The sequence below is a fragment of the Cyanistes caeruleus genome, chromosome 2, assembly GCF_971803275.1.
Source record: "Cyanistes caeruleus chromosome 2, bCyaCae1.hap1.1, whole genome shotgun sequence".
NCBI classification, from domain to species: Eukaryota; Metazoa; Chordata; class Aves; order Passeriformes; family Paridae; genus Cyanistes; species Cyanistes caeruleus.
The window spans coordinates 99,401,784-99,410,687 of NC_141702.1; the positions used below are offsets into that span (position 1 = coordinate 99,401,784).

The window sequence follows — 8,904 nt, forward strand, 5'->3', positions numbered from 1 at the left end:
GGGCTTCTGGCATCCCAAAAGCCTTGCACAACCTGAGTCCCAAAATGGCTTTGGGGGAAAACCTTCTGAAGTGTGTTCTGAACTGTTGGTAGAAATGTTTGCTGGTTTGCCCTTGCTCAGTTACCCATGGTGGGAAACAACAGGTTGCTCACAAAGTAATGGGAATGATGAGGCAAACTGTTTGGTTGAGCAGCTGCTCTTCCCTAATGGATTTCACCATCCTGCCATTTCATTTAGTGATAAAAATCTTTGAGCCAAGTTGGAATCACAAAGAAACCCAACCAAAGACTGCCACAAACAACAATCAAACACCTCCCCCTTCCCAAACCCCCAAATCACACACCCCCTCAAAAAAGTCACAGCACCCCCCACCCTTTTGGACTAGCAGTGCTAGAAATTAAAAGTACTAATATAGGGGAGCCAAAAGGCATTCACACTATTTATTGTACTGCCTTTCTGTAACTGCAGATGGAATTTTGTTTGTGTACACCTAGAGAAATAAGAGTCATTACTCTGCAAGTTATTTGTCAATGCTCTTTGAATATGATGCTCTAGCCATTATATATAAAATTATGACAAAGTTTGCTGTAGACATCAGCAGCCTTTGAATTGGGCTGAGATTTCACAAACTGACCTCAGAAATTGTCTTCCTATCCAAAATCCATGTGCTTTTGTGTGGACCTGAGCTTTTCCTTAAGCTGCTTGGACTAGTTGAACCAGATAACAAATCCAGCAGAAAACTGTGCTGCATTTGCATTTGCTGATTCTTTTTCTGCTGAAACTTTGACCTGAAGTTACTTCAGCAGGATCTAGAGAAACTATATTTTGATACATAAATAATAAAGAGAGGTTATGCCCATTTGTTTACGAACAAGAGGGTCCCTTGATGTGTGGTGGCACTCACAAAAGTGTTTTTAATTTTGTATGCTGCCAATTTTCCCACATTTTCACATTGTTTCTGTTATTATTTCTTCTCTTTACTCAACAGCTGTTCCTTCATAAAAATCAGCTTGTTGAAAAATATGTAATTTAAAACCTGTTTTGAAAGCCTGCTCAGTGAAACATCAGCACATGGGGGTGTTAAGTGTCTCTCAACCAGATAATCTTTTGAAAGGCCATTTGTCACAGGGGTTCAGTTTTAAACACAAAAGAAAAAGTTACCTTGTAATGAGTAGCTAAAAATATGTACCCACACAGAAATACAAATCCCTGGATTTATTGTATTAAATCCCTCAGTAGAAAGTCTCATTGAATTGAGAAAATCTGTGAAGTGTGGTAAGGGAATGCAAAATATATTAAATTAGGTTCCAACTTAATCAAGAGGCTCTTTACTAAATAGTCTTGTAAATATTTTAGCTAGAGCAGTCAGTCACTGCAGAAAAGGTTTTGTTTTTTTTCTGTGCCATGAACATGAAAAATAGTATGCTACAATTCCTGGCTCCAAGTCCAAAATCTGATTCTATATCTCTACTAACTTCATCTAACTCAGAGGGAGTCTGATTTAAAAATTTCAAAATTATAATTGATAGACTAAATGCCTCTACCATTTTATGATAAAGATCTTAAATATCATTTTAGCATCTTTTGTTCTAAAACATCTTTGAAAGTATCTTTTAACAACCTAATGTAAAGTGAGTACTATATAAACTTCCAGATTAATTCAAAACTTCTAATATGGCAATTATTTTAACTTAGTTATGAATAATATACAAGGGTGTATAATCGTTAATCTTCCAAGCAGCTAAGGGTCCAAACCATGGCTTATATATTAATGGCTTCCTTGGAAAAAGAAAATATAGTGTTCAGTGGCAGGAACATGAGATCACTGCTTTATGAAACAAAAAGGACAAGGAATTAATAAGAACTATATTTGGCAAAACTAGACTGATGTCAAAACATTAGGCATGTATATTTAGCATTGCTGGGCATGTCCTGGTCTTCTCTTTAATTGTGTTCATGTTGCAATCTTTTGCATATATGTAATTTTATAGGAAGCGGACTCAAGATCCATTTTGTCCTTCATCCTACCCTTATGATGGGTCATTGCTTCTTACTTCTGAGTAAGAAAAAGAAAAGGGTTTCCTTCTGTCTTTAATCTATAACATCATTACAATCCATAGCTATCCTGAGGCTTGGTGTTCCAAGCTTTTGTAGCTATGACTGATCTACCTTAAAGTAGAAACAGTTGATTCCTTCTACTGCAACTGAATTATAGATGTAGTGTTTGTGAAGTATTTTTTTTATTGCTAATTATTTGAGTTGTCGCATTACCTATATAAGCCAGTCCTGGACCAGATCTTTGCTGCATTAGGAGCTTTGTAAACATTGAATAAAGAGGTTTTTACTGCCCCAGAAAGTTTGATATGTATATAAAAGTCTTAAGGCAGGAGATGCTGATTGACAGGTGTAAATTGCTGTGATTTGTGGGGACACACACAGCACACTAAACCACAGCTGGGAAAAGAGCGCTTAAAATGCAATAAAGATTCACCTCTGAACAGTGCAAGAACATAATGACTTGATTAAGGAAGGCATGACTCCTGGAACAGACTTTCACTGACTTAGTTTCATGAAGTTCTTTCCTCCAAAGTAACTTTAGGGTGCAAGTGGCTACTCTGAAGTTACTCTGTTCATCAATCTCCACATTTCATATTTCCCATGTGTGGCACCTGAGAAAACAGAATTTTTATTGAATTGTCAAAAGCAGCAGTTATGCCAACAGTGAAGGATGAAGTCCCTGTGGCTTATTTTCTGTCATTTACTGAATAGCTAACTACAATTCACAAACCCATTTCTCTGCTCTCAGAGCACAGTGCCCCATATTACTAAAATCATTTGGTTTCTCAAATCTGATTATGTTCATACTATTTCTGAAACAAGACATTTCCCTTTCTGTTATCTTGGATAATACAATTTGCAGCATGCATTTAGAAGATCAGAGAACATCAATGACTACAGATGCTCCTGTTTTTATGGCACATATTGGTCATAGTTCTCCACAGCCAAAGATGACTTAGTTATGGGCTTCTGATTATTAAAGCTTATAATAATATAAGGCATGCTATACAATCAATTACAATAAATGTCTTAATTGCCAATATCTACCAATTTCCTGTTATTCTTATCTCAATTATTTCCAACAGAACAAGTTGCCTAAGGGCAATTATGGTTTTTTTTTATGAGCAGATCTGCACAACTTTAAGGCTGCAGGGACAATGCATGAAAAGGGTCAGAGGGAGTCTTGAGGCTCCTCAATCATACTCACTCATTATTGCAACTCACTATGGAAAGTGAGAAAGGTGCACCTTGGCTGTGCACATCATGGTCCTGAGCCCCTCTGTTTATGTCCTGGTTGATTGGCAGCCTCTGGTGGTCAAGGAGAGAAGATGATGATGGTGGTGACAGTAATGTCTGCCTGCTAAACACCTTTTGGATTGACTCATAAATCATTAAATGGAAAAAACTATTCAATATTCAGTCTTTTTTTTTAGTTTTCTGATCCTTTGATTGTCCTCTGTAGCAATGCAAGCTAGAGCAGTCTTTGAGAGAGGACTGAGATTCCTCTGCAAACCCTCTGTGAAACAGCAAGCACAAAAAATCATAGAGATGACAGTGAAATAATGCTAACACTTGGCAACATCTCATGTATTGTTGCTCTGAAGTAACAAGCTGAAGTCACAGGATCATGCTGTGAAAGATCATCTTGTAAATGCAGGGAGAATATGTAATCCAAACTGAGGCTGACAAACTATGATACTCATTTCATAAAAGAAAGTAAAGAAAAAAATTGGAAAAAAAATTGGTCCAAATCTTGTATGCAGCAGAAATTAAAGCAGAGCCCAGAAGTCCTTATTTCAAGTTCAGAGAATTAACTAAAAAAAACCAAAAAAACCCCCATTAATTTTGTTTTCAGCATGTGCTCAAGAACACCAAGAATATAGATCCAGGGGTCTTCCTGGAACTCACAAATCCACCTCAGTTTGTGACTTTCACATGTTTTCTCTGCTTGTGTACCCCCTCTTTCCCATGTTCATCTGTTGCTGCTGTGATCTTCAGCCATGAACAACTCAAGGTATTTTCTCCCTCCTGCACATTACCAGCTTCCACTGGTATAGGATGTAGCCATTGAGTTTAGCTCATAAACAATCTTTACAGGGATTTACCTCGAGCCAGCTGAGGTCCAGAAATCATTGAATTTTGACCAGATTCTTATATGCATATCCAAAGTAGATAACATTTGCTCCTCTCCATAAGGAGCAACACTGTAGATTACTCAGTAGATTATTTATAACAAAAAGTGAGCATATGGAAAAAAAAATATTGGACTAGGATTAACACATCATTCACAATGGAGAAAAATATAATAAAAGCACTGAGGATGTCTTTGAAGCTACTCAGCTTTCAATTTGTTGTCAAAAACAGGATACTTAAATCAATTAATTGTTATTATAAGGAAGAGATACTCAAGCTTTCCTGTTCATTATTAGCATACTTCAACTGGCTCTTGTGCTATAGAAAATTAATTAATCAATTAGTGTGATAGATATAATTGTGGGAACTTGCTAAGTTTTTATAAAGTGATAACTGAGGCTTGAAAATACAGTACAAAACATGTTTGGTCAGGTTTGAACAGGTTTGGAAAATATGCCACTAGAATATAGAACAAGCTGACTAGAAAGTTCAAGAGAAATGATGTCTTATTCTTCTAGAAAGATGAAGAAATAACGTTTCTATTGGTAGAAAGTGGGGGGGAAAAATGATTAAATGGAGCAGGAGAAAGTAATGTAGTTTGAAAGTAAGCAATTTCAGTGACAAATGGAAAATTATTGTTTACTTTCAGTTTTCTTATGTGTTTTTCAAAATTGAATTGAAAGTCCATTTGTAGGAAGCTTTTTCCTCAATGAGGAGCTACCTAAATGGGTGAAAAAATTAAGTTCAGTGGATTTTTTTTTTACTTTTTTGTGTTTTGGTTTATTTTTAACATTATTTCTTTGCATTAATAAATTTTCTAATATTAATTTAATTAATAAAGTCATATGGCATTTGGTGTTCTGAAAACTGAGGCAGAGAGTGGGCAGGCATTTAGAATTTTTTTTTCAGAATAAATCATAATAAAAAAAAAAAGTTGAAATATTATTTGCCAGGTGAAAAGCTGCAGAAGTCAGCTTATGTATTTGGTTAAAAACTCATTCTACTGACCTGAGGGCCCAGTTTAGGAGCCTAGGTTCTTTGGGATATGCTGGGTGGATTGAGTGGTGCTGAGCAGGCTCTTCCCATTAGTTCTGGAAGATATCTGAACAGGGGGCCTGAGCCTTGAGCTTCAGAGACCAAGGAAGTATCAGCTCTGAGAAGCAGCTCTGAGAAGTCCTGATTTTCCAATGTCATCTTTAGATGGGAAGCTTCAGTGATTAAAAATTTGAAAATAACTTTAAAAGCTACAGTATCCACATATAAAAGTGTAATTCTTGCTTCAAGCTGGAATTTTTTTTATAGCTTTGGTTTTCTGGAACTCCTAGGCTCCTTCTGGTCTACACAGGTGGCTAGTTAATCATCTGCTTGTATTAAAGAGCTTTTAAGGCTTTCTCCTTTTCCTTTAGGGGTTTCTATATTCAGACTGATCTGGTGAGTGTAAGTTCTTGCACTTGAGTAACAATAGGAGTTTTTTTATTCATCTATGCAGATCTCTTTCCCCCTTTTCATAATTTCTTGGTCATCAGCATACGTCATTCTTGATTCTGAAGGAACTGATCCTTGACTATCAACAAATTCTCTTGGGCCTTTCTTCCATGAAGGACTCTTTCCCATGGGATTATTCCAAGAAGATCCCTGAAGAAGCTAAATTTAGCTCCCCTGCAATCCATGGTTATAATCACACTACCCTTTTTCCTCCTCACCCAATACTGATCTCCCCAACTTCATGGTCTACATGAACTACAGCCAAGGATTCACCCAATATTCACATCTCCTTCACATAACTGTTTGTTAATATGAAGTCAAGGAGCCAACCATTCCTTGTCAGATCCTTCACTGGTGGTGACAGGAAGTTATCATCAGTGCTTTCTAGGAATGTTCCAAACTGCACCTCTCCAGTGAATGTCAGGGTAGTGAAATTCCCCCACAAGAACCAGGGTCTGTGACTGTGAAGTTGTTTCTAGTAGCCTGTAGAAGTTCTCACCCACTTCCTCCTGCTCCTGTGGTCTGGAGCAAACACCCACACCAGTGTCACCCTTCCCAGCCAGCTCTTTTGTCCTGACCCATAAGCTTTCACCTTGCTCATCACCCACCCCGAGACAGAGCTCAGCACACTCCAAGCGTTGCCTCATGTAAAGGGCAAATCCACCTCTGTGTGTTCATGGTCTGTCCCTCCTCAGCAGAGCGTAGCCCTTCGTGACAACATTCCAGTCTCGGGAGCTGTCCCACCGCGTCTCCGTAGCGGCCGCGGGGTCAAAGCCCTGTGACTGCCCACAGGTCTCCTGCTCCTCCTCTTTGTTCCACATACTGCATGTGTTGGTGTACAGAAACTTCACAGAAGCATTTGACTGCTCCCATTTCCCAGCTGGGTAGCAAAGGGGTGCCCCATGGTCCTGTCTTGTCATCTTTGGTGCTTGTACTGACTGAAGGTGACCCCTCTAAAACCTCCTTTTGCTGCTTGGGTGATCACTATAATTCTCCCCTTTGCACAATTTATCTCTTTCAGGTCTGGTTACATCTCCAAACCCCTTCAAATCTAGTTTAATGCTCTCTCAATGAGCCCTGCTAAGAATTTTTCCAAGAAGCCAATCTCTTTATATAGCTCTTGACCTTTTTGTCTTGTAGGCAATTAAAAAAAAAACAAAAAATCAAAAAAAACCAACGAAAAAGATCTGCCAGCAGCTCTCTCTGAGGCCAAAGAGAAAGGGAAGGATTTCTAGCCAAACAGGTTCAAATTTTGATTAGGTACAAGATGGGGACATATTTTTGACACATGGTTCTACACCAGCCCTCAAGCATTTTGAAGGATTATCAAGAGTCCTTGAAGTATTTCTATGTATGAAAAGGAAGTTTTATCTCACTCAAAATCATGTTATTTAGTCCTGTATTAATACTGACAAAACTATGAAAAAGCAAAAGCATGAATATATTGATTGCTCAAAGCATACAGAAGTAGCAATGAGTATAAGCACTTGCTTAATACCAAATGTTGAATGAGGCTTATTTTTTTTGCTTAAAATTAATTCCTGTCCAAATATTTTGTTTATTTTGGACCTAAAATATTCTGTTATGCTTGAATATAGTGTAAGCCTGATTAGGGAAATACTAATTTCATAATCTCCTGATGCAACCTGTCTTTGTGAGATCCTGCTTCTTTTAAATATGTCACCAGTGTGTTATTTTTTGAGAGCTATTGTCTAGTAATTTCTTCAGTTCTTTTCCTCAGGTATGCTGGATAATGACAACATGTTATATGTTTACAGTGTGGATGTATCAGTGTAGATCTACCTGCTATGAAATGCTATAGGACTCAGTCTGGCATGTTTGTATGTGAAAATCTCCAAGAGGACCCCAGGAAAACCTTTTAACTGCACCCCACATCACTGAACTGCCTGCTTGCCTCAATACCTTCATGGTCTAAAACTGCTGTTGCTGCTTGTGAGAGGACTCAGTGGAAAATGTGTTTTACCAACACTTGCTTTACTGTGAGGAAATTTAATCCATGGCACTCTGGTCTTTAGCTTGTAGGGTCCAGGATATGAATGCTTTATCAGAAATTTTCCAAACAGGAAGGGACTTGTCGACCATTATCAAGCTCCTCAGTGATAAAGCAGAAGAATGTGGGAGTATTTCACTCTAAGCCTTGCACCTGGACATTGAGAGCTCATAAACAGATGGGATTTTTTCCCATTTTGTAATTGGCAGTCTTTATTAATCCAGTTTAGACATCCGGAACACCTGGTATGGAAACAGCAGAAGTGCCAGGTGGGTCAGCTTGGATACATCAGGACAATTATATTCCCTGTTGGCAAGTTGGGTTTTTTTTGGTTTTGGCTATTGGCAGTGTTTATTAATGTCTCATTCTGCTCTCTTTAAAAGCAGTAAGAAAAGCTCATAGGTGATCAAGCAATTTTGCACTCCTGGGAAAGCGGTGTGTCCACTGTTAGTATAATTGGACATCCATAGTGCAGAATGAAAGCTGCATACAATATAAGAGCCCTGAAAGTACTTTCATACAAGTTCAGAACCTTTTCAGTCACTTCCTTTTTAACTCAGTGATCTCATTGAGCCTGAGGAGAAAGAACTCAGGTTTTCTTGAGTTAAAATCCACCCAGACCTTGAGTATTCTATTTTGGCATTATTGTTGTTTTATGTTCATATATATTTATACTCATGATATTGCAGGCACGTTTTCATAATACTTAAGAAACCTGGAGCCTAACTCTTTTAATAAACAAGCACAACTATGATAAAGCATGCTTTGTGTAGTCTTTTTAGCAATAAATAACGAATCTTATAATTAAAGGATGCTCACCACCCCTCTAAGAGTACTCAGCTGATGATACTGTAGCTGATAAAATTATGGTGTGGGTATATTGGTGCTAACATAATAAACTTGATTGCTTCTCAACCTCTAATTTTTCATGTGAGTTCCAGCACAAATCTCATTTTCTTAACTACTCTCCTTGCACCAATGTATGCATCACTTAATACTTGGTCACTGTTGTGTTGGCAGTTCTTTACAATTAATAAAGTATAAATTATAGCAATTGTTGGATGAGTGCTGTGGCCTAGGATAGCTTGCAATACAATTATTAAATATTAAACACGACCTATGGTCATGCATGGTAACATCCATTGATGGATTAATAGCATCTCTCCTTGGCCCACAAGATGGCCATTCGTAACTTTCACAGTAAATGTCCCCAGATG

At 37.8% G+C, this 8,904-nt stretch overlaps 1 long non-coding RNA gene across 3 annotated transcripts; it reads right to left on the reverse strand.

Annotated features, from left to right (window-relative positions):
• Positions 1 to 414: 414 nt before the first annotated feature.
• LOC111926660 (uncharacterized) lies at positions 415 to 6,384 on the reverse strand. Of its 3 annotated transcripts, XR_015283717.1 has the most exons (4): positions 6,269 to 6,325; positions 5,200 to 5,399; positions 3,266 to 3,366; positions 415 to 2,669 (listed from the first exon to the last, which is right to left on the reverse strand). It is a non-coding gene; the product is annotated as an uncharacterized LOC111926660 (long non-coding RNA). The 3 variants fall into 3 exon arrangements; XR_002863096.2 differs by lacking the exon at positions 5,200 to 5,399 and having other exon boundaries at positions 6,285 to 6,384; XR_002863097.2 differs by lacking the exon at positions 5,200 to 5,399 and having other exon boundaries at positions 6,269 to 6,338.
• Between the last annotated feature and the right edge of the window lie 2,520 nt (positions 6,385 to 8,904).